The sequence below is a fragment of the Lolium perenne genome, chromosome 7 (assembly GCF_019359855.2).
Source record: "Lolium perenne isolate Kyuss_39 chromosome 7, Kyuss_2.0, whole genome shotgun sequence".
Taxonomy (NCBI): Eukaryota; Viridiplantae; Streptophyta; class Magnoliopsida; order Poales; family Poaceae; genus Lolium; species Lolium perenne.
The window spans coordinates 289594790-289621723 of NC_067250.2; the positions used below are offsets into that span (position 1 = coordinate 289594790).

Consider the following 26934-nt stretch of genomic DNA (forward strand, 5'->3'; position numbering starts at 1 on the left):
CATCAACCTTCAACGTGCTTCTTGGCTCCTACGGTTCGATAAACCTTGGTTTCATACCGAGGGAAAACTTGCCGCCGTACGCATCACACCTTCCTCTTGGGGTTCCCAACGGACGCGTGCTGTACGCGTATCAAGCTCTTTTTTTCTAGCGCCGTTGTCGGGAGTGATGACATCTTCCAAAATAAGCGAGCGTTCATCGTGTGCTGGAAGATTTCAGTTGTCTAGGTATACACCGTGAAGGAAGATGGCACGGTCTCCTACGGTAGGCAGCGGACATGCACGACATCATCGGGTTTGGTTGGCGGCATCGACTCTCCGGCAGGGTGACACTTGCATGGATGACGGCCGTCGCCCTTGACTTCTAAGGTAGCATCATGGCAGCAGTTGATGGTCTATCAAGGCGTAACACGCTCATGAGTCGAACTGGATTTTACAAACACCTAATTGTCAGTTTATCCAAACTTGCAAAGCATATACAAATCTCAAATAATGTGTGGCTAAAATACACAGATATCTCCAATCGGCAAACATTCATTCAAAATTTAATTAACATTGGTATTATTTATCTAGAATAATCAAGCAACCGAAAAGGCTCCATTCCAACTAAGGATTTGTAAAACAAGATAGGAGAAGAGAAGTTCCCGTGTGTTGCATAGCCGATCCGATGTCAAGCTTTAGAACTTCTAAGAAAATCCCAATACTAGATGTGCGGAAGCCATTTGAGTTGGCTTGAACCAGTTGAGTGAAGGGGAATGAGAAATATAAGGCTAGGAATGGGGATTTTGGGGAAGAAAGAGAACCTAAGCTATCAGCTATGGGGAAATTTAGAAACGAATCGTGTTTTAGGCCATGACAAGAACAAGGGGATCAAGAGTATAAGAACTACGAAGGCATCGCCTACTTGCTGCTGCCCGGCTCGCAGCTTGGGTAATTTGTCCATTACAAGAACAAGGGAATCAAGAGTACCCGTTGCTGCCCGGCTCGCACGACTAGCGCTCCTTCCCTCCTAGCGTCAGGCAGGCAACATCTTCCTCTCCATCTCCTTCTCCGTTTCCTTGCACTTGGACGGCCGTGAGGGCGGAGCTCATTGGCGTTCAACACAGCCACACGGTCGCCTAAAGTCCTTGCCAACCCTCGCCTAGCTCGTTCTCCTTGACAAGCGTGGCTGGCCTCTCCTCTCCTCTCCTCTCCTCGACAAAGATCAAAGTCTAAGTCGGTCGGTCGCGGCTAGCCGCACGCGGCAGGCTCTCCTCCTCGTATTTATAGAAGGAAGGTTATGGTTTGAGGCTTGAATTTTGATGGAATGGAGGGAGTGGTATGGCGGGAAGAGGATAAATCAATTTTGGTTCTACTAGTCGCTTCTGTTGTTAACGATGGGCATAGGCGAATGGCTAAGACGCAAGCTACAGTACCATGGATTCATGACAAGGATGGTGGGGCTCATCTCGTGATACTAAACGCTCATATAAATTGATGCAAGGAGATCAATGCATTTTAATTAGGTGGTGGTATGGCAGCCAGGGAGCTGTGCATGCGTCGTAGGGCTCTTCTTATTCTCGCATGGTAATCAATCATCACTAGTCCGGTGGACTCTCCTTATATATTCTCGCATGGTTAGCATCACTGGTGCCCTCCGTATAAGATGGAGTGCCCATCCAGCTACACAATCGAGGAGGCACGGCCATGGCCTAATTTCTTTGGCTATTAATAAATGCATGGCCTGGAATCTGAGGAGTACTACTGCTTTTGCTCCCTCTCATGACCGCTTCAAAAACTCTCCATATCTCAAGGAAACTAGTAGCACCAAAATGATCCAGAAATATCTTCCATGTTTGTTTCAAATGCTAACAACTTCCAACGATGAGTGGATCGCTCAAGTATAAGCGAGATAATTGTGTAGTGGATCGCTCAAGTATAAACAACACAACTTTTATTTCATTGCCACATCTGAGTACTACAGTAAAGCAATATTTCGTCGACTCTCACTTTGCCCAAACAAGCCGATGTCTTCCCCTAACCTCCAATTTGTCTAAGTCATAGTCACACGCGATGTGTCTCCAATGGCTTGTTCTTATAGAGAGACCATGAGGTTGGAGGGAAAAGTGAGGAACCGGGCTTTGAATCTTGATGCAGGAGGTGATTAGATTAGATGGCATGGTCGAGCTGATTATAGCAGAAAACGAGGTTGTGATTGTCTCTTGCTTGCGGGATACTATAGGTCACTATAATAACTGCTGCCTCAAGCCCTCAACTGATTTTGGGCTTCCCCTCCTAATTAATTGCTAGTTGTTTCCATCCATGAATCGCTTTGATTCATCCCTTTTCCTACAACTGTTTTTATCTTGTTTCTTAACAAGATTACCGGAGTTCCCGCTCTACGTGTACTTCGGTTAGTTTTTTTTTTTTTTGAGAAACACAAGACAAACGCAGACGCTCACATACACGCGCATACACTCACCCCTATGAACACACACACGCACACCCTACCCCTACGAGCACCTCCGGAAGACTGAGCCGGCGGATTAGATCTTGAAATTGACGAAGTCACCACAGGCGCCTCGCTGTCGACGGGAACGTCGCCTCCCACTGAATGAATATTCCGCCTTTATGAGACACACAGATGTCAAACCTGGGGTTTGAACTCGTGGGCTGGGGTATAACCACCCTCCTAACCACCCAACCTCAGATTGGTTCTCTACTTCGGTTAGTTTGTTTTCTTCATCGATGGATAATTTTCATGTAATTGTTGAAGGCACAATTTCTCCCTAATGGGGTTGGTCATATAGACTTGCTTTGCCTCAATCGCTTCCTCTTTAATTATATGGTCAATTGCATGCATCTGGTAGGTTTCCTTTGAGCTGCAAGCTCTAATCGATCGTGATAAGTGCCACTTCTTAACTCGCAAAGAATACAAGGCACAGTTCAAAAAAAAAAAAGAATACATGGCAACCGGGAATTTTCCTGTAACGTTCATCGTGCCAAACGTGAATAGGCAACTCGGGAATTTCTGAAACTAAGATTCATCATAACATATATTTCGAACTTTAAGATGTGCCCTTTTTATTCAAATTTTACTCATTGACTCGTTCAGTTTACAACATAGACACACGTGTAAACCTGGAGCAGCTAAGCTACTAGGAGCCAAGTGCAAGCTTCTTCATGCATGAGTAAGCCTTCTGAGATAATCAAGCCGTTGCATGCATCCTTGCAAAGATGCACCATCTCATCCATCGCAAGATCACCAGCCTGGAGCATAATCGAAGTCCCAAATTCCGGGCCGCCACAAGCACGTTCACAAGCCGACTATCGTGGCACTAATATTACATGTTCCTTCCACTAGCTGCTTACCATTCAACAAGAGGAAACAAGCCTCAACTCAAATAATTGTAGCTGAACGCACAAGGCTGTTTATGCACAGCTAGCAAGGATCACCAAAAGATGGCACAGTGGAACACAACCATTAACATGCAGCTTCTTCTTGGCTTTTCTCATGTGTACAAGACAGGCTCACAAGTGGCCATGCAAATTTTCAACTACTCTGCTGTCTTCTCTATCGTCCTCCATCCTTTTCGATGTCCTTGACAATAAGAACAAATGATTGGTCAGTAACATCATATTTAGCAAAAATAAATTTACATAGTTTCAACTTAATCCACAAGAGAGACAGCAACACCGCAAGGCTCAACCAAAAGAAAAAATCTGCCACATGTTAGCATACTAGATATGCGAGCATGATTTCAACCGACACAACAGTAGGGACTTGCATGGACTTAAAAATACCACAACATATATCAGTCCTAAACAGTTTCAAGATTTACCATGGCAGCCAGAGCAACAAAAACTTCCAGAATATAATGGCTTTACTACCCACGATAAACCAAACATTGTTTTCTCACAGAAGGTCCTGGATCTAATATGGTCAAGTGACAGATGTATCAACTTTTTAAAAAGGAATCTTGAGGACTACATGCACGGCAAAATCATATAGAGCAACGCAGATGCACCCAACACTACTTTCCTAAAATGTTGACAATAGTTTGGAGGGTCAATGACGCATCAACTAACAAGTATGAGCAGCCTTCCTCGGTCAACTTCCATCACCCTATAACTTGAACGCAGGGTAAGAGATAGTGAAAAGAAAAGGAGCATCAATCATATCGTGCACCTGCATGTCTCACCTAGGATTCTCGCAAGTTGAGGCACCTCGAATGCCGCCGAACGCCGAAGTCGAGCCCCTGGAAAGACATTGCCTCACCTAGGATGTTCGCCAAGTTGAGGCATCCAAAGATCCCGCTCTTCTGCAGCGAGCACCCACAATTGGCAATAGCTCTGTCTTCTTTTTCTTCAAGCATATCCTACATATACACAAAGGATCGGTTTATTGACGGTAGGTAACGTAGCTATAGCGCACAAGGGAATGCAAGCTGCCGGACAAGCTATTTGACATCACACCAGTAAATTCAAGATGAAAATTAGTACATGCAAAACTAAAGTAGATCCCTGCAAAGATACTGCCCTAACATATAGAATTCCACATGGATACCGCATCATCTTCTTCAGGACTCATAACCGAAATAGAGTGCACACTCATTTACTACTGCAATTTAGAAAATTTAGTGCTCATTTATGTGATGAAATAACATGTAAGTAGTATAGAAGTACTAGCATATATAAAATAGCAAGCAGTTGTGAAATGAAGACTAGTTCATCAAGGTAAGAAAAACAAAGACAACCAATAATGTTCTACATAAGAAATAGTAGAGGTTAATTTGTACATGAAAGCATTCCACCAAATTAAAGATGGAACCAAAACTGTTTGTGTCACCGTAATTATCAATTGCCAGCAGCGATTACATACACAAGAGCAAAGCCTATATTAGTATGACTCTAGCTAATATCATTGTTATTTCATTGTTAATGAGCACAAACAAGAACCACCTGATGGTCATAGAACAACATATTTGGCTACATTAACTACTCCATCCTATGGTATTGGACTGTCCCTATCCTCATCATGTTCTCTACCCGTTTTGAGGACCAGTCCAGGTAATTTTGACAAGATCGTAGTGCCGGGGTTGCACGGTGAGTCGTCATCCCGCTGTCACGGTGAGTACAACAATGGGCTTCGACCACGCCATCGGGGCATAGACCAGTGGCGGACTCCAAGGGCTAGGAATGAAGGATTTATACCTCTCCTTTGGCAGAACCTAGTCAACATCCTGCAGCTAGGCTGGGATAGGGGTGCCTCTCATCATTGTTAACAGAGACAAGCTGGCGCATTTAACAGACAAATAGCACATCATTGTTACCAGAGACAAATTCATGAAACTAAGACTCACTTGCACATCAACTAGATCAATATGGTTTCTACCAAATGTACACATGACGGAAAGACCAGCGGGTGTTAAATTCAAACAAAGGCAGGACACGGTAGAAAGAAAATTCCAACCCGAGAGTCTCAAGATACAAGCAAGAGAGTTCACAGAGTTCACAAACTTGAGCGTTGTTGTTGACGCTCAGCATGAGCACAGACAAAGGCCCGTGCTGAACTCATCCTCCTTGTTTACCTATTGTCAGAAACGATAAACCAAGAACAAGAGGAGACACGTGTTAGTTACCACTGTTAAGCATGCATGCATACAACTAGCTGAGACAACAAGGCCTAAAAGCCAAACAAAAAGAGGGGAATTCTTTGCTGATTCTAGATTGTTCTATCTAATTATCTATGCCGACCATAACACAGTTCCAGCAAGATCATAACAAAAGAAATTCGATCTGAGACAACAAATATGCTTATAACCAGCTAAACACATGAGTAAGGGTAACAAGTACACACGAATTCCATGCTCCAGGGCTATCCATTGTTATTGCACCTAAGTCTAAAATAACATATTTTGTGCAACAATTACAATAATATATGCTGTTCTATGTAAAAATAAATCATAGTTGTAGTTTGTGAAAACATGTCCCAATATTTGGTGTTCCGTGCAATTTGTGAAGAAGATCGGAGGGCCACACACCCGGAGGCTCGCAGCGTCGCAGCCCCCGAAGGAATCAAAGCCTTTTCCATAGAGGAAGTGTTATTTACTAAAGGAATAATTTGTTGTCACGTGGTCGTATACCACACCTTGCCAAATGCCATCGACTCACCATGATTACGGCTCGACCGGCACGAGCTTGGTCGGTGTCTGCTCCGAGTCCAAATCGCAATCCAACCCGTGTCCGTGGAGGATTAGAATCCGTTTGGTGGGGCGATGTAAAACATCCATCACCTCTCGGAATCGGCAAGAGTTCCCGGCCGGGCAGTCAATATAAGCACGCAAGATCTTGTGCAAGCTAGGTCTCGTTCACGATCACGAAAAAGGGCTACAGACTACGGAGAGGCGATCGATCAATACCCCGCGCGCCCGGTCGATCGAGGATCGATGGCCATGGCCATGGACATGGATGATGAGAAGCTGTTTCGCCAGGAGCACGGCTGGTCCTTGCAGCTCAAGTCCGGGCAGGAGATCACGCTAACCCCGGGCTCCAACGAGGCGAACGAGCCCCTCTGCGTCACCGACGTCTTCCTCGTCGACCCAGAGAGCGCCGCCGGCCAGGGCGTCGTGGCAGCCTTCGTCGAGATCGGCACGCGGAACATCTTGCTCGCGGCGCTGTCGTCGGAGAGGCCCCGCGTGGCGCTGCAGACTCCCGGTGGTGCTCGTCCAAGAGGGGGTATTTATGCTCGATAGTGGGTTCATGTCTCCGTGAATCTGGGAGGTGACGAAACCTCTAAGATTATGGATGTGCTGTTGCCACTAGGGATAAAACATTGGTGCTATGTTCAAGGATGTAGTTACCGATTACATTACGCGCAATACTTAATGCAATTGTCTCGTTGTTAGCAACTTAATACTGGAGGGGGTTCGGATGATAACCTGAAGGTGGACTTTTTAGGCATAGATGCATGCTGGATAGCGGTCTATGTACTTTGTCGTAATGCCCAATTAAATCTCACTATACTCATCATAATATGTATGTGCATGGTCATGCCCTCTTTATTTGTCAATTGCCCAACTGTAATTTGTTCACCCAACATGCTGTTTATCTTATGGGAGAGACACCTCTAGTGAACTGTGGACCCCGGTCCAATTCTCTTTACTGAAATACAATCTACTGCACATCTGTTCTACCGTTTTCTCGCAAACAATCATCATCCACACTATACATCTAATTCTTTGTTACAGCAAGCCGGTGAGATTGACAACCTCGCTGTTTCGTTGGGGCAAAGTACTTGGTTTGTGTTGTGCAGGTTCCACGTTGGCGCCGGAATCCCTGGTGTTGCGCCGCACTACATCTCGCCGCCATCAACCTTCAACGTGCTTCTTGGCTCCTACTGGTTCGATAAACCTTGGTTTCATACTGAGGGAAAACTTGCCGCTGTACGCATCACACCTTCCTCTTGGGGTTCCCAACGGACGCGTCTTTGTACGCGTATCAAGCTCTTTTTCTAGCGCCGTTGCCGGGGAGTGATGACATCTTCCAAAATAAGCGAGCGTTCATCGTGTGCTGGAAGATTTCAGTTGTCTAGGTATACACCGTGAAGGAAGATGGCACGGTCTCCTACGGTAGGCAGCGGACATGCACGACATCATCGGGTTTGGTTGGCGGCATCGACTCTCCGGCAGGGTGACACTTGCATGGATGACGGCTGTCGCCCTTGACTTCTAAGGTAGCATCATGGCAGCAGTTGATGGTCTATCAAGGCAGAACACGCTCATGAGTCGAACTGGATTTTACAAACACCTAATTGTCAGTTTATCCAAACTTGCAAAGCATATACAAATCTCAAATAATGTGTGGCTAAAATACACAGATATCTCCAATCGGCAAACATTCATTCAAAATTTAATTAACATTGGTATTATTTATCTAGAATAATCAAGCAACCGAAAAGGCTCCATTCCAACTAAGGATTTGTAAAACAAGATAGGAGAAGAGAAGTTCCCGTGTGTTGCATAGCCGATCTGATGCTGAAGCTTTAGAACTTCTAAGAAAATCCCAATACTAGATGTGCGGAAGCCATTTGAGTTGGCTTGAACCAGTGAGTGAAGGGGAATGAGAAATATAAGGCTAGGAATGGGGATTTTGGGGAAGAAAGAGAACCTAAGCTATCAGCTATGGGGAAATTTAGAAACGAATCGTGTTTTAGGCCATGACAAGAACAAGGGGATCAAGAGTATAAGAACTACGAAGGCATCGCCTACTTGCTGCTGCCCGGCTCGCAGTTTGGGTAATTTGTCCATTACAAGAACAAGGGAATCAAGAGTACCTGTTGCTGCCCGGCTCGCACGACTAGCGCTCCTTCCCTCCTAGCGTCAGGCAGGCAACATCTTCCTCTCCATCTCCTTCTCCGTTTCCTTGCACTTGGACGGCCGTGAGGGCGGAGCTCATTGGCGTTCAACACAGCCACACGGTCGCCTAAAGTCCTTGCCAACCCTCGCCTAGCTCGTTCTCCTTGACAAGCGTGGCTGGCCTCTCCTCTCCTCTCCTCTCCTCGACAAAGATCAAAGTCTAAGTCGGTCGGTCGCGGCTAGCCGCACGCGGCAGGCTCTCCCCTCCTCGTATTTATAGAAGGAAGGTTATGGTTTGAGGCTTGAATTTTGATGGAATGGAGGGAGTGGTATGGCGGGAAGAGGATAAATCAATTTTGGTTCTACTAGTCGCTTCCTGTTGTTAACGATGGGCATAGGCGAATGGCTAAGACGCAAGCTACAGTACCATGGATTCATGACAGTGGATGGTGGGGCTCATCTCGTGATACTAAACGCTCATATAAATTGATGCAAGGAGATCAATGCATTTTAATTAGGTGGTGGTATGGCAGCCAGGGAGCTGTGCATGCGTCAGAGGGCTCTTCTTATTCTGCATGGTAATCAATCATCACTAGTCCGGTGGACTCTCCTTATATATTCGCATGGTTAGCATCACCGGTGCCCTCCGTATAAGATGGAGTGCCCATCCAGCTACACAATCGAGGAGGCACGGCCATGGCCTAATTTCTTTGGCTATTAATAAATGCATGGCCTGGAATCTGAGGAGTACTACTGCTTTTGCTCCCTCTCATGACCGCTTCAAAAACTCTCCATATCTCAAGGAAACTAGTAGCACCAAAATGATCCAGAAATATCTTCCATGTTTGTTTCAAATGCTAACAACTTCCAACGATGAGTGGATCGCTCAAGTATAAGCGAGATAATTGTGTAGTGGATCGCTCAAGTATAAACAACACAACTTTTATTTCATTGCCACATCTGAGTACTACAGAAAGCAATATTTCTGTCGACTCTCACTTTGCCCAAACAGCGCCGATGTCTTCCCCTAACCTCCAATTTGTCTAAGTCATAGTCACACGCGATGTGTCTCCAATGGCTTGTTCTTATAGAGAGACCATGAGGTTGGAGGGAAAAGTGAGGAACCGGGCTTTGAATCTTGATGCAGGAGGTGATTAGATTAGATGGCATGGTCGAGCTGATTATAGCAGCAACGAGGTTGTGATTGTCTCTTGCTTGCGGGATACTATAGGTCACTATAATAATCGCTGCCTCAAGCCCTCAACTGATTTTGGGCTTCCTCCTAATTAATTGCTAGTTGTTTCCATCCATGAATCGCTTTGATTCATCCCTTTTCCTACAACTGTTTTTATCTTGTTTCTTAACAAGACGGCCGGAGTTCCCTGCTCTACGTGTACTTCGGTTAGTTTTTTTTTTTTGAGAAACACAAGACAAACGCAGACGCTCACATACACGCGCATACACTCACCCCTATGAACACACACACGCACACCCTACCCCTACGAGCACCTCCTAAGACCGAGCCGGCGGATTAGATCTTGAAATTGACGAAGTCACCACAGCGCCTCCGACGGAACGTCGCCTCCCACTGAATGAATATTCCGCCTTTATGAGACACACAGATGTCAAACCTGGGGTTTGAACTCTGGTGGGCTGGGGGTATAACCACCCTCCTAACCACCCAACCTCAGATTGGTTCTCTACTTCGGTTAGTTTGTTTTCTTCACTGATGGATAATTTTCATGTAATTGTTGAAGGCACAATTTCTCCCTAATGGGGTTGGTCATATAGACTTGCTTTGCCTCAATCGCTTCCTCTTTAATTATATGGTCAATTGCATGCATCTGGTAGGTTTCCTTTGAGCTGCAAGCTCTAATCGATCAGGATAAGTGCCACTTCTTAACTCTGCAAAGAATACAAGGCACAGTTCAAAAAAAAAAAGAATACATGGCAACTGGGGAATTTTCCTGTAACGTTCATCAGGCCAAACGTGAATAGGCAACTCGGGAATTTCTGAAACTAAGATTCATCATAACATATATTTCGAACTTTAAGATGTGCCCTTTTTATTCAAATTTTACTCATTGACTCGTTCAGTTTACAACATAGACACACGTGTAAACCTGGAGCAGCTAAGCTACTAGGAGCCAAGTGCAAGCTTCTTCATGCATGAGTAAGCCTTCTGAGATAACTGAAGCCGTTGCATGCATCCTTGCAGTACAGACCATCTCATCCATCGCAAGATCACCAGCCTGGAGCATAATCGAAGTCCCAAATTCCAGTCGCCACAAGCACGTTCACAAGCCGACTATCAGGGCACTAATATTACATGTTCCTTCCACTAGCTGCTTACCATTCAGAACAAGAGGAAACAAGCCTCAACTCAAATAATTGTAGCTGAACGCACAAGGCTGTTTATGCACAGCTAGCAAGGATCACCAAAAGATGGCACAGGTGGAACACAACCATTAACATGCAGCTTCTTCTTGGCTTTTCTCATGTGTACAAGACAGGCTCACAAGTGGCCATGCAAATTTTCAACTACTCTGCCTGTCTTCTCTATCGTCCTCCATCCTTTTCGATGTCCTTGACAATAAGAACAAATGATTGGTCGAACATCATATTTAGCAAAAATAAATTTACATAGTTTCAACTTAATCCACAAGAGAGACAGCAACACCGCAAGGCTCAACCAAAAGAAAAAAATCTGCCACATGTTAGCATACTAGATATGCGAGCATGATTTCAACCGACACAACAGTAGGGACTTGCATGGACTTAAAAATACCACAACATATATCAGTCCTAAACAGTTTCAAGATTTACCATGGCAGCCAGAGCAACAAAAACTTCCAGAATATAATGGCTTTACTACCCACGATAAACCAAACATTGTTTTCTCACAGAAGGTCCTGGATCTAATATGGTCAAGTGACAGATGTATCAACTTTTTAAAAAGGAATCTTGAGGACTACATGCACGGCAAAATCATATAGAGCAACGCAGGATGCACCCAACACTACTTTCCTAAAATGTTGACAATAGTTTGGAGGGTCAATGACGCATCAACTAACAAGTATGAGCAGCCTTCCTCGGTCAACTTCCATCACCCTATAACTTGAACGCAGTGTAAGAGATAGTGAAAAGAAAAGGAGCATCAATCATATCAGGCACCTGCATGTCTCACCTAGGATTCTCGCAAGTTGAGGCACCTCGAATGCCGCCGAACGCCGAAGTCGAGCCCCTGGAAAGACATTGCCTCACCTAGGATGTTCGCCAAGTTGAGGCATCCAAAGATCCCGCTCTTCTGCAGCGAGCACCCACAATTGGCAATAGCTCTGTCTTCTTTTTCTTCAGCATATCCTACATATACACAGTGGATCAGTTTATTGACGGTAGGTAACAGAGCTATAGCGCACAAGGGAATGCAGCTGCCAGACAAGCTATTTGACATCACACCAGTAAATTCAAGATGAAAATTAGTACATGCAAAACTAAAGTAGATCCCTGCAAAGATACTGCCCTAACATATAGAATTCCACATGGATACTGCATCATCTTCTTCAGGACTCATAACCGAAATAGAGTGCACACTCATTTACTACTGCAATTTAGAAAATTTAGTGCTCATTTATGTGATGAAATAACATGTAAGTAGTATAGAAGTACTAGCATATATAAAATAGCAAGCAGTTGTGAAATGAAGACTAGTTCATCAAGGTAAGAAAAACAAAGACAACCAATAATGTTCTACATAAGAAATAGTAGAGGTTAATTTGTACATGAAAGCATTCCACCAAATTAAAGATGGAACCAAAACTGTTTGTGTCACCAGAATTATCAATTGCCAGCAGCGATTACATACACAAGAGCAAAGCCTATATTAGTATGACTCTAGCTAATATCATTGTTATTTCATTGTTAATGAGCACAAACAAGAACCACCTGATGGTCATAGAACAACATATTTGGCTACATTAACTACTCCATCCTATGGTATTGGACTGTCCCTATCCTCATCATGTTCTCTACCCCGTTTTGAGGACCAGTCCAGGTAATTTTGACAGTCAGTATCAGAGTGCTGGGGTTGCACGGTGAGCCGTCATCCCGCTGTCACGGTGAGTACAACAATGGGCTTCGACCACGCCATCGGGGCATAGACCAGTGGCGGACTCCAAGGGCTAGGAATGAAGGATTTATACCTCTCCTTTGGCAGAACCTAGTCAACATCCTGCAGCTAGGCTGGGATAGGGGTGCCTCTCATCATTGTTAACAGAGACAAGCTGGCGCATTTAACAGGACAAATAGCACATCATTGTTACCAGAGACAAATTCATGAAACTAAGACTCACTTGCACATCAACTAGATCAATATGGTTTCTACCAAATGTACACATGACGGAAAGACCAGCGGGTGTTAAATTCAAACAAAGGCAGGACACAGTAGAAAGAAAATTCCAACCTGAGAGTCTCAGTACAAGCAAGAGAGTTCACAGAGTTCACAAACTTGAGCGTTGTTGTTGACGCTCAGCATGAGCACAGACAAAGGCCCGTGCTGAACTCATCCTCCTTGTTTACCTATTGTCAGAAACGATAAACCAAGAACAAGAGGAGACACGTGTTAGTTACCACTGTTAAGCATGCATGCATACAACTAGCTGAGACAACAAGGCCTAAAAGCCAAACAAAAAGAGGGGAATTCTTTGCTGATTCTAGATTGTTCTATCTAATTATCTATGCCGACCATAACACAGTTCCAGCAAGATCATAACAAAAGAAATTCGATCTGAGACAACAAATATGCTTATAACCAGCTAAACACATGAGTAAGGGTAACAAGTACACACGAATTCCATGCTCCAGGGCTATCCATTGTTATTGCACCTAAGTCTAAAATAACATATTTTGTGCAACAATTACAATAATATATGCTGTTCTATGTAAAAATAAATCATAGTTGTAGTTTGTGAAAACATGTCCCAATATTTGGTGTTCCGTGCAATTTGTGAAGAAGATCGGAGGGCCACACACCCGGAGGCTCGCAGCGTCGCAGCCCCCGAAGGAATCAAAGCCTTTTCCATAGAGGAAGTGTTATTTACTAAAGGAATAATTTGTTGTCACGTGGTCGTATACCACACCTTGCCAAATGCCATCGACTCACCATGATTACGGCTCGACCGGCACGAGCTTGGTCGGTGTCTGCTCCGAGTCCAAATCGCAATCCAACCCGTGTCCGTGGAGGATTAGAATCCGTTTGGTGGGGCGATGTAAAACATCCATCACCTCTCGGAATCGGCAAGAGTTCCCGGCCGGGCCGGTCAATATAAGCACGCAAGATCTTGTGCAAGCTAGGTCTCGTTCACGATCACGAAAAAGGGCTACAGACTACAGGAGAGGCGATCGATCAATACCCCGCGCGCCTGCCGGTCGATCGAGGATCGATGGCCATGGCCATGGACATGGATGATGAGAAGCTGTTTCGCCAGGAGCACGGCTGGTCCTTGCAGCTCAAGTCCGGGCAGGAGATCACGCTAACCCCGGGCTCCAACGAGGCGAACGAGCCCCTCTGCGTCACCGACGTCTTCCTCGTCGACCCAGAGAGCGCCGCCGGCCAGGGCGTCGTGGCAGCCTTCGTCGAGATCGGCACGCGGAACATCTTGCTCGCGGCGCTGTCGTCGGAGAGGCCCCGCGTGGCGCTGCAGACCCCGGTGGTGCTCGTCCAAGAGGGGGTATTTATGCTCGATAGTGGGTTCATGTCTCCGTGAATCTGGGGGAGTGACAGAAACCTCTAAGATTATGGATGTGCTGTTGCCACTAGGGATAAAACATTGGTGCTATGTTCAAGGATGTAGTTACTGATTACATTACGCGCAATACTTAATGCAATTGTCTGTTGTTAGCAACTTAATACTGGAGGGGTTCGGATGATAACCTGAAGGTGGACTTTTTAGGCATAGATGCATGCTGGATAGCGGTCTATGTACTTTGTCGTAATGCCCAATTAAATCTCACTATACTCATCATAATATGTATGTGCATGGTCATGCCCTCTTTATTTGTCAATTGCCCAACTGTAATTTGTTCACCCAACATGCTGTTTATCTTATGGGAGAGACACCTCTAGTGAACTGTGGACCCCGGTCCAATTCTCTTTACTGAAATACAATCTACTGCAATACTGTTCTACTGTTTTCTGCAAACAATCATCATCCACACTATACATCTAATTCTTTGTTACAGCAAGCCGGTGAGATTGACAACCTCGCTGTTTCGTTGGGGCAAAGTACTTGGTTTGTGTTGTGCAGGTTCCACGTTGGCGCCGGAATCCCTGGTGTTGCGCCGCACTACATCTCGCCGCCATCAACCTTCAACGTGCTTCTTGGCTCCTACTGGTTCGATAAACCTTGGTTTCATACTGAGGGAAAACTTGCCGCTGTACGCATCACACCTTCCTCTTGGGGTTCCCAACGGACGCGTGCTGTACGCGTATCAAGCTCTTTTTCTAGCGCCGTTGCCGGGGAGTGATGACATCTTCCAAAATAAGCGAGCGTTCATCGTGTGCTGGAAGATTTCAGTTGTCTAGGTATACACCGTGAAGGAAGATGGCACGGTCTCCTACGGTAGGCAGCGGACATGCACGACATCATCGGGTTTGGTTGGCGGCATCGACTCTCCGGCAGGGTGACACTTGCATGGATGACGGCTGTCGCCCTTGACTTCTAAGGTAGCATCATGGCAGCAGTTGATGGTCTATCAAGGCAGAACACGCTCATGAGTCGAACTGGATTTTACAAACACCTAATTGTCGCTTATCCAAACTTGCAAAGCATATACAAATCTCAAATAATGTGTGGCTAAAATACACAGATATCTCCAATCGGCAAACATTCATTCAAAATTTAATTAACATTGGTATTATTTATCTAGAATAATCAAGCAACCGAAAAGGCTCCATTCCAACTAAGGATTTGTAAAACAAGATAGGAGAAGAGAAGTTCCCGTGTGTTGCATAGCCGATCTGATGCTGAAGCTTTAGAACTTCTAAGAAAATCCCAATACTAGATGTGCGGAAGCCATTTGAGTTGGCTTGAACCAGTGAGTGAAGGGGAATGAGAAATATAAGGCTAGGAATGGGGATTTTGGGGAAGAAAGAGAACCTAAGCTATCAGCTATGGGGAAATTTAGAAACGAATCGTGTTTTAGGCCATGACAAGAACAAGGGGATCAAGAGTATAAGAACTACGAAGGCATCGCCTACTTGCTGCTGCCCGGCTCGCAGTTTGGGTAATTTGTCCATTACAAGAACAAGGGAATCAAGAGTACCTGTTGCTGCCCGGCTCGCACGACTAGCGCTCCTTCCCTCCTAGCGTCAGGCAGGCAACATCTTCCTCTCCATCTCCTTCTCCGTTTCCTTGCACTTGGACGGCCGTGAGGGCGGAGCTCATTGGCGTTCAACACAGCCACACGGTCGCCTAAAGTCCTTGCCAACCCTCGCCTAGCTCGTTCTCCTTGACAAGCGTGGCTGGCCTCTCCTCTCCTCTCCTCTCCTCGACAAAGATCAAAGTCTAAGTCGGTCGGTCGCGGCTAGCCGCACGCGGCAGGCTCTCCCCTCCTCGTATTTATAGAAGGAAGGTTATGGTTTGAGGCTTGAATTTTGATGGAATGGAGGGAGTGGTATGGCGGGAAGAGGATAAATCAATTTTGGTTCTACTAGTCGCTTCCTGTTGTTAACGATGGGCATAGGCGAATGGCTAAGACGCAAGCTACAGTACCATGGATTCATGACAGTGGATGGTGGGGCTCATCTCGTGATACTAAACGCTCATATAAATTGATGCAAGGAGATCAATGCATTTTAATTAGGTGGTGGTATGGCAGCCAGGGAGCTGTGCATGCGTCAGAGGGCTCTTCTTATTCTCGCATGGTAATCAATCATCACTAGTCCGGTGGACTCTCCTTATATATTCTGCATGGTTAGCATCACTGGTGCCCTCCGTATAAGATGGAGTGCCCATCCAGCTACACAATCGAGGAGGCACGGCCATGGCCTAATTTCTTTGGCTATTAATAAATGCATGGCCTGGAATCTGAGGAGTACTACTGCTTTTGCTCCCTCTCATGACCGCTTCAAAAACTCTCCATATCTCAAGGAAACTAGTAGCACCAAAATGATCCAGAAATATCTTCCATGTTTGTTTCAAATGCTAACAACTTCCAACGATGAGTGGATCGCTCAAGTATAAGCGAGATAATTGTGTAGTGGATCGCTCAAGTATAAACAACACAACTTTTATTTCATTGCCACATCTGAGTACTACGTAAAGCAATATTTCGTCGACTCTCACTTTGCCCAAACAGCGCCGATGTCTTCCCCTAACCTCCAATTTGTCTAAGTCATAGTCACACGCGATGTGTCTCCAATGGCTTGTTCTTATAGAGAGACCATGAGGTTGGAGGGAAAAGTGAGGAACCGGGCTTTGAATCTTGATGCAGGAGGTGATTAGATTAGATGGCATGGTCGAGCTGATTATAGCAGAAAACGAGGTTGTGATTGTCTCTTGCTTGCGGGATACTATAGGTCACTATAATAACTGCTGCCTCAAGCCCTCAACTGATTTTGGGCTTCCCTCCTAATTAATTGCTAGTTGTTTCCATCCATGAATCGCTTTGATTCATCCCTTTTCCTACAACTGTTTTTATCTTGTTTCTTAACAGTACGGCTGGAGTTCCTGCTCTACGTGTACTTCGGTTAGTTTTTTTTTTTTTTGAGAAACACAGTACAAACGCAGACGCTCACATACACGCGCATACACTCACCCCTATGAACACACACACGCACACCCTACCCCTACGAGCACCTCCGGAAGACTGAGCCGGCGGATTAGATCTTGAAATTGACGAAGTCACCACAGCGCCTCGTCGACGGGAACGTCGCCTCCCACCGAATGAATATTCCGCCTTTATGAGACACACGGATGTCAAACCTGGGGTTTGAACTCTGGTGGGCTGGGGTATAACCACCCTCCTAACCACCCAACCTCAGATTGGTTCTCTACTTCGGTTAGTTTGTTTTCTTCATCGATGGATAATTTTCATGTAATTGTTGAAGGCACAATTTCTCCCTAATGGGGTTGGTCATATAGACTTGCTTTGCCTCAATCGCTTCCTCTTTAATTATATGGTCAATTGCATGCATCTCGGTAGGTTTCCTTTGAGCTGCAAGCTCTAATCGATCAGGATAAGTGCCACTTCTTAACTCGCAAAGAATACAAGGCACAGCTTCAAAAAAAAAAGAATACATGGCAACCGGGAATTTTCCTGTAACGTTCATCGTGCCAAACGTGAATAGGCAACTCGGGAATTTCTGAAACTAAGATTCATCATAACATATATTTCGAACTTTAAGATGTGCCCTTTTTATTCAAATTTTACTCATTGACTCGTTCAGTTTACAACATAGACACACGTGTAAACCTGGAGCAGCTAAGCTACTAGGAGCCAAGTGCAAGCTTCTTCATGCATGAGTAAGCCTTCTGAGATAACTGAAGCCGTTGCATGCATCCTTGCAGTACAGACCATCTCATCCATCGCAAGATCACCAGCCTGGAGCATAATCGAAGTCCCAAATTCCAGTCGCCACAAGCACGTTCACAAGCCGACTATCGTGGCACTAATATTACATGTTCCTTCCACTAGCTGCTTACCATTCAGAACAAGAGGAAACAAGCCTCAACTCAAATAATTGTAGCTGAACGCACAAGGCTGTTTATGCACAGCTAGCAAGGATCACCAAAAGATGGCACAGGTGGAACACAACCATTAACATGCAGCTTCTTCTTGGCTTTTCTCATGTGTACAAGACAGGCTCACAAGTGGCCATGCAAATTTTCAACTACTCTGCCTGTCTTCTCTATCGTCCTCCATCCTTTTCGATGTCCTTGACAATAAGAACAAATGATTGGTCAGAACATCATATTTAGCAAAAATAAATTTACATAGTTTCAACTTAATCCACAAGAGAGACAGCAACACCGCAAGGCTCAACCAAAAGAAAAAAATCTGCCACATGTTAGCATACTAGATATGCGAGCATGATTTCAACCGACACAACAGTAGGGACTTGCATGGACTTAAAAATACCACAACATATATCAGTCCTAAACAGTTTCAAGATTTACCATGGCAGCCAGAGCAACAAAAACTTCCGTAATATAATGGCTTTACTACCCACGATAAACCAAACATTGTTTTCTCACGTAAGGTCCTGGATCTAATATGGTCAAGTGACAGATGTATCAACTTTTTAAAAAGGAATCTTGAGGACTACATGCACGGCAAAATCATATAGAGCAACGCAGGATGCACCCAACACTACTTTCCTAAAATGTTGACAATAGTTTGGAGGGTCAATGACGCATCAACTAACAAGTATGAGCAGCCTTCCTCGGTCAACTTCCATCACCCTATAACTTGAACGCAGTGTAAGAGATAGTGAAAAGAAAAGGAGCATCAATCATATCAGGCACCTGCATGTCTCACCTAGGATTCTCGCAAGTTGAGGCACCTCGAATGCCGCCGAACGCCGAAGTCGAGCCCCTGGAAAGACATTGCCTCACCTAGGATGTTCGCCAAGTTGAGGCATCCAAAGATCCCGCTCTTCTAGCCGAGCACCCACAATTGGCAATAGCTCTGTCTTCTTTTTCTTCAAGCATATCCTACATATACACAGTGGATCAGTTTATTGACGGTAGGTAACAGAGCTATAGCGCACAAGGGAATGCAGCTGCCAGACAAGCTATTTGACATCACACCAGTAAATTCAAGATGAAAATTAGTACATGCAAAACTAAAGTAGATCCCTGCAAAGATACTGCCCTAACATATAGAATTCCACATGGATACTGCATCATCTTCTTCAGGACTCATAACCGAAATAGAGTGCACACTCATTTACTACTGCAATTTAGAAAATTTAGTGCTCATTTATGTGATGAAATAACATGTAAGTAGTATAGAAGTACTAGCATATATAAAATAGCAAGCAGTTGTGAAATGAAGACTAGTTCATCAAGGTAAGAAAAACAAAGACAACCAATAATGTTCTACATAAGAAATAGTAGAGGTTAATTTGTACATGAAAGCATTCCACCAAATTAAAGATGGAACCAAAACTGTTTGTGTCACCAGAATTATCAATTGCCAGCAGCGATTACATACACAAGAGCAAAGCCTATATTAGTATGACTCTAGCTAATATCATTGTTATTTCATTGTTAATGAGCACAAACAAGAACCACCTGATGGTCATAGAACAACATATTTGGCTACATTAACTACTCCATCCTATGGTATTGGACTGTCCCTATCCTCATCATGTTCTCTACCCCGTTTTGAGGACCAGTCCAGGTAATTTTGACAGTCGATGTCCAGTCTTTGGGGTTGCACGGTGAGCCGTCATCCCGCTGTCACGGTGAGTACAACAATGGGCTTCGACCACGCCATCGGGGCATAGACCAAGTGGCGGACTCCAAGGGCTAGGAATGAAGGATTTATACCTCTCCTTTGGCAGAACCTAGTCAACATCCTGCAGCCTAGGCTGGGATAGGGGTGCCTCTCATCATTGTTAACAGAGACAAGCCGGCGCATTTAACAGACAAATAGCACATCATTGTTACCAGAGACAAATTCATGAAACTAAGACTCACTTGCACATCAACTAGATCAATATGGTTTCTACCAAATGTACACATGACGGAAAGACCAGCGGGTGTTAAATTCAAACAAAGGCAGGACACAAGAGAAAGAAAATTCCAACCCGAGAGTCTCAAGATAAGCAAGAGAGTTCACAGAGTTCACAAACTTGAGCGTTGTTGTTGACGCTCAGCATGAGCACAGACAAAGGCCCGTGCTGAACTCATCCTCCTTGTTTACCTATTGTCAGAAACGATAAACCAAGAACAAGAGGAGACACGTGTTAGTTACCACTGTTAAGCATGCATGCATACAACTAGCTGAGACAACAAGGCCTAAAAGCCAAACAAAAAGAGGGGAATTCTTTGCTGATTCTAGATTGTTCTATCTAATTATCTATGCCGACCATAACACAGTTCCAGCAAGATCATAACAAAAGAAATTCGATCTGAGACAACAAATATGCTTATAACCAGCTAAACACATGAGTAAGGGTAACAAGTACACACGAATTCCATGCTCCAGGGCTATCCATTGTTATTGCACCTAAGTCTAAAATAACATATTTTGTGCAACAATTACAATAATATATGCTGTTCTATGTAAAAATAAATCATAGTTGTAGTTTGTGAAAACATGTCCCAATATTTGGTGTTCCGTGCAATTTGTGAAGAAGATCGGAGGGCCACACACCCGGAGGCTCGCAGCGTCGCAGCCCCGAAGGAATCAAAGCCTTTTCCATAGAGGAAGTGTTATTTACTAAAGGAATAATTTGTTGTCACGTGGTCGTATACCACACCTTGCCAAATGCCATCGACTCACCATGATTACGGCTCGACCGGCACGAGCTTGGTCGGTGTCTGCTCCGAGTCCAAATCGCAATCCAACCCGTGTCCGTGGAGGATTAGAATCCGTTTGGTGGGGCGATGTAAAACATCCATCACCTCTCGGAATCGGCAAGAGTTCCCGGCCGGGCCGGTCAATATAAGCACGCAAGATCTTGTGCAAGCTAGGTCTCGTTCACGATCACGAAAAAGGGCTACAGACTACAGGAGAGGCGATCGATCAATACCCCGCGCGCCTGCCGGTCGATCGAGGATCGATGGCCATGGCCATGGACATGGATGATGAGAAGCTGTTTCGCCAGGAGCACGGCTGGTCCTTGCAGCTCAAGTCCGGGCAGGAGATCACGCTAACCCCGGGCTCCAACGAGGCGAACGAGCCCCTCTGCGTCACCGACGTCTTCCTCGTCGACCCAGAGAGCGCCGCCGGCCAGGGCGTCGTGGCAGCCTTCGTCGAGATCGGCACGCGGAACATCTTGCTCGCGGCGCTGTCGTCGGAGAGGCCCCGCGTGGCGCTGCAGACCCCGGTGGTGCTCGTCCAAGAGGGGGTATTTATGCTCGATAGTGGGTTCATGTCTCCGTGAATCTGGGGGAGTGACAGAAACCTCTAAGATTATGGATGTGCTGTTGCCACTAGGGATAAAACATTGGTGCTATGTTCAAGGATGTAGTTACTGATTACATTACGCGCAATACTTAATGCAATTGTCTGTTGTTAGCAACTTAATACCGGAGGGTTCGGATGATAACCTGAAGGTGGACTTTTTAGGCATAGATGCATGCTGGATAGCGGTCTATGTACTTTGTCGTAATGCCCAATTAAATCTCACTATACTCATCATAATATGTATGTGCATGGTCATGCCCTCTTTATTTGTCAATTGCCCAACTGTAATTTGTTCACCCAACATGCTGTTTATCTTATGGGAGAGACACCTCTAGTGAACTGTGGACCCCGGTCCAATTCTCTTTCTTGAAATACAATCTACTTGCAATCGTTTCTCTTGTTTTTCGCAAACAATCATCATCCACACTATACATCTAATTCTTTGTTACAGCAAGCCGGTGAGATTGACAACCTCGCTGTTTCGTTGGGGCAAAGTACTTGGTTTGTGTTGTGCAGGTTCCACGTTGGCGCCGGAATCCCTGGTGTTGCGCCGCACTACATCTCGCCGCCATCAACCTTCAACGTGCTTCTTGGCTCCTACTGGTTCGATAAACCTTGGTTTCATACTGAGGGAAAACTTGCCGCTGTACGCATCACACCTTCCTCTTGGGGTTCCCAACGGACGCGTGCTGTACGCGTATCAAGCTCTTTTTCTAGCGCCGTTGCCGGGGAGTGATGACATCTTCCAAAATAAGCGAGCGTTCATCGTGTGCTGGAAGATTTCAGTTGTCTAGGTATACACCGTGAAGGAAGATGGCACGGTCTCCTACGGTAGGCAGCGGACATGCACGACATCATCGGGTTTGGTTGGCGGCATCGACTCTCCGGCAGGGTGACACTTGCATGGATGACGGCTGTCGCCCTTGACTTCTAAGGTAGCATCATGGCAGCAGTTGATGGTCTATCAAGGCAGAACACGCTCATGAGTCGAACTGGATTTTACAAACACCTAATTGTCAGTTTATCCAAACTTGCAAAGCATATACAAATCTCAAATAATGTGTGGCTAAAATACACAGATATCTCCAATCGGCAAACATTCATTCAAAATTTAATTAACATTGGTATTATTTATCTAGAATAATCAAGCAACCGAAAAGGCTCCATTCCAACTAAGGATTTGTAAAACAAGATAGGAGAAGAGAAGTTCCCGTGTGTTGCATAGCCGATCTGATGCTGAAGCTTTAGAACTTCTAAGAAAATCCCAATACTAGATGTGCGGAAGCCATTTGAGTTGGCTTGAACCAGTGAGTGAAGGGGAATGAGAAATATAAGGCTAGGAATGGGGATTTTGGGGAAGAAAGAGAACCTAAGCTATCAGCTATGGGGAAATTTAGAAACGAATCGTGTTTTAGGCCATGACAAGAACAAGGGGATCAAGAGTATAAGAACTACGAAGGCATCGCCTACTTGCCGCTGCCGGCTCGCAGCTTGGGTAATTTGTCCATTACAAGAACAAGGGAATCAAGAGTACCTGTTGCTGCCCGGCTCGCACGACTAGCGCTCCTTCCCTCCTAGCGTCAGGCAGGCAACATCTTCCTCTCCATCTCCTTCTCCGTTTCCTTGCACTTGGACGGCCGTGAGGGCGGAGCTCATTGGCGTTCAACACAGCCACACGGTCGCCTAAAGTCCTTGCCAACCCTCGCCTAGCTCGTTCTCCTTGACAAGCGTGGCTGGCCTCTCCTCTCCTCTCCTCTCCTCGACAAAGATCAAAGTCTAAGTCGGTCGGTCGCGGCTAGCCGCACGCGGCAGGCTCTCCCTCCTCGTATTTATAGAAGGAAGGTTATGGTTTGAGGCTTGAATTTTGATGGAATGGAGGGAGTGGTATGGCGGGAAGAGGATAAATCAATTTTGGTTCTACTAGTCGCTTCCTGTTGTTAACGATGGGCATAGGCGAATGGCTAAGACGCAAGCTACAGTACCATGGATTCATGACAGTGGATGGTGGGGCTCATCTCGTGATACTAAACGCTCATATAAATTGATGCAAGGAGATCAATGCATTTTAATTAGGTGGTGGTATGGCAGCCAGGGAGCTGTGCATGCGTCAGAGGGCTCTTCTTATTCTGCATGGTAATCAATCATCACTAGTCCGGTGGACTCTCCTTATATATTCTCGCATGGTTAGCATCACCGGTGCCCTCCGTATAAGATGGAGTGCCCATCCAGCTACACAATCGAGGAGGCACGGCCATGGCCTAATTTCTTTGGCTATTAATAAATGCATGGCCTGGAATCTGAGGAGTACTACTGCTTTTGCTCCCTCTCATGACCGCTTCAAAAACTCTCCATATCTCAAGGAAACTAGTAGCACCAAAATGATCCAGAAATATCTTCCATGTTTGTTTCAAATGCTAACAACTTCCAACGATGAGTGGATCGCTCAAGTATAAGCGAGATAATTGTGTAGTGGATCGCTCAAGTATAAACAACACAACTTTTATTTCATTGCCACATCTGAGTACTACGTAAAGCAATATTTCGTCGACTCTCACTTTGCCCAAACAGCGCCGATGTCTTCCCCTAACCTCCAATTTGTCTAAGTCATAGTCACACGCGATGTGTCTCCAATGGCTTGTTCTTATAGAGAGACCATGAGGTTGGAGGGAAAAGTGAGGAACCGGGCTTTGAATCTTGATGCAGGAGGTGATTAGATTAGATGGCATGGTCGAGCTGATTATAGCAGAAAACGAGGTTGTGATTGTCTCTTGCTTGCGGGATACTATAGGTCACTATAATAACTGCTGCCTCAAGCCCTCAACTGATTTTGGGCTTCCTCCTAATTAATTGCTAGTTGTTTCCATCCATGAATCGCTTTGATTCATCCCTTTTCCTACAACTGTTTTTATCTTGTTTCTTAACAAGACGGCCGGAGTTCCCGCTCTACGTGTACTTCGGTTAGTTTTTTTTTTTGAGAAACACAAGATAAACGCGTACGCTCACATACACGCGCATACACTCACCCCTATGAACACACACACGCACACCCTACCCCTACGAGCACCTCCTAAGACCGAGCCGGCGGATTAGATCTGGAAATTGACGAAGTCACCCCAGGCGCCTCGCTGTCGACGGGAACGTCGCCTCCCACTGAATGACTATTCCGCCTTTATGAGACACCCAGATGTCAAACCTGGGGTTTGAACTCGGGTGGGCTGGGGGTATAACCACCCTCCTAACCACCCAACCTCAGATTGGTTCTCTACTTCGGTTAGTTTGTTTTCTTCACTGATGGATAATTTTCATGTAATTGTTGAAGGCACAATTTCTCCCTAATGGGGTTGGTCATATAGACTTGCTTTGCCTCAATCGCTTCCTCTTTAATTATATGGTCAATTGCATGCATCTCGGTAGGTTTCCTTTGAGCTGCAAGCTCTAATCGATCGGGATAAGTGCCACTTCTTAACTCTGCAAAGAATACAAGGCACAGCTCAAAAAAAAAAAGAATACATGGCAATGGGAATTTTCCGTAACGTTCATCGTGCCAAACGTGAATAGGCAACTCGGGAATTTCTGAAACTAAGATTCATCATAACATATATTTCGAACTTTAAGATGTGCCCTTTTATTCAAATTTTACTCATTGACTCGTTCAGTTTACAACATAGACACACGTGTAAACCTGGAGCAGCTAAGCTACTAGGAGCCAAGTGCAAGCTTCTTCATGCATGAGTAAGCCTTCGAGATAATCAAGCCGTTGCATGCATCCTTGCAAAGATGCACCATCTCATCCATCGCAAGATCACCAGCCTGGAGCATAATCGAAGTCCCAAATTCCAGTCGCCACAAGCACGTTCACAAGCCGACTATCGTGGCACTAATATTACATGTTCCTTCCACTAGCCGCTTACCATTCAGAACAAGAGGAAACAAGCCTCAACTCAAATAATTGTAGCTGAACGCACAAGGCTGTTTATGCACAGCTAGCAAGGATCACCAAAAGATGGCACAGGTGGAACACAACCATTAACATGCAGCTTCTTCTTGGCTTTTCTCATGTGTACAAGACAGGCTCACAAGTGGCCATGCAAATTTTCAACTACTCGCCTGTCTTCTCTATCGTCCTCCATCCTTTTCGATGTCCTTGACAATAAGAACAAATGATTGGTCGAACATCATATTTAGCAAAAATAAATTTACATAGTTTCAACTTAATCCACAAGAGAGACAAGAACACCGCAAGGCTCAACCAAAAGAAAAAATCTGCCACATGTTAGCATACTAGATATGCGAGCATGATTTCAACCGACACAACAGTAGGGACTTGCATGGACTTAAAAATACCACAACATATATCAGTCCTAAACAGCTTTCAAGATTTACCATGGCAGCCGAGCAACAAAAACTTCCGTAATATAATGGCTTTACTACCCACGATAAACCAAACATTGTTTTCTCACGTAAGGTCCTGGATCTAATATGGTCAAGTGACAGATGTATCAACTTTTTAAAAAGGAATCTTGAGGACTACATGCACGGCAAAATCATATAGAGCAACGCAGATGCACCCAACACTACTTTCCTAAAATGTTGACAATAGTTTGGAGGGTCAATGACGCATCAACTAACAAGTATGAGCAGCCTTCCTCGGTCAACTTCCATCACCCTATAACTTGAACGCAGTGTAAGAGATAGTGAAAAGAAAAGGAGCATCAATCATATCGTGCACCCGCATGTCTCACCTAGGATTCTCGCAAGTTGAGGCACCTCGAATGCCGCCGAACGCCGAAGTCGAGCCCCTGAAAGACATTGCCTCACCTAGGATGTTCGCCAAGTTGAGGCATCCAAAGATCCCGCTCTTCTGCAGCCGAGCACCCACAATTGGCAATAGCTCTGTCTTCTTTTTCTTCAAAGCATATCCTACATATACACAGTGGATCAGTTTATTGACGGTAGGTAACAGAGCTATAGCGCACAAGGGAATGCAGCTGCAGACAAGCTATTTGACATCACACCAGTAAATTCAAGATGAAAATTAGTACATGCAAAACTAAAGTAGATCCCTGCAAAGATACCGCCCCTAACATATAGAATTCCACATGGATACCGCATCATCTTCTTCAGACTCATAACCGAAATAGAGTGCACACTCATTTACTACCGCAATTTAGAAAATTTAGTGCTCATTTATGTGATGAAATAACATGTAAGTAGTATAGAAGTACTAGCATATATAAAATAGCAAGCAGTTGTGAAATGAAGACTAGTTCATCAAGGTAAGAAAAACAAAGACAACCAATAATGTTCTACATAAGAAATAGTAGAGGTTAATTTGTACATGAAAGCATTCCACCAAATTAAAGATTGAACCAAAACTGTTTGTGTCACCGTAATTATCAATTGCCAGCAGCGATTACATACACAAGAGCAAAGCCTATATTAGTATGACTCTAGCTAATAT

The 26934-nt window shown here is 45.0% G+C and overlaps 2 protein-coding genes and 1 long non-coding RNA gene across 8 annotated transcripts in view; all 3 read right to left on the minus strand.

The window, feature by feature from the left end:
• Positions 1-26934, minus strand: part of LOC127326670 (uncharacterized) — a 79324-nt gene that overhangs the window by 22361 nt on the left and 30029 nt on the right. The window lies entirely within an intron of this gene.
• Positions 1-26934, minus strand: part of LOC139832995 (uncharacterized) — a 52041-nt gene that overhangs the window by 10354 nt on the left and 14753 nt on the right. The window lies entirely within an intron of this gene.
• Positions 10383-12939, minus strand: LOC139833252 (uncharacterized). The gene is made up of 3 exons (XR_011748659.1): positions 12796-12939; positions 11521-11696; positions 10383-10919 (listed from the first exon to the last, which is right to left on the minus strand). It is a non-coding gene; the product is annotated as an uncharacterized lncRNA (long non-coding RNA).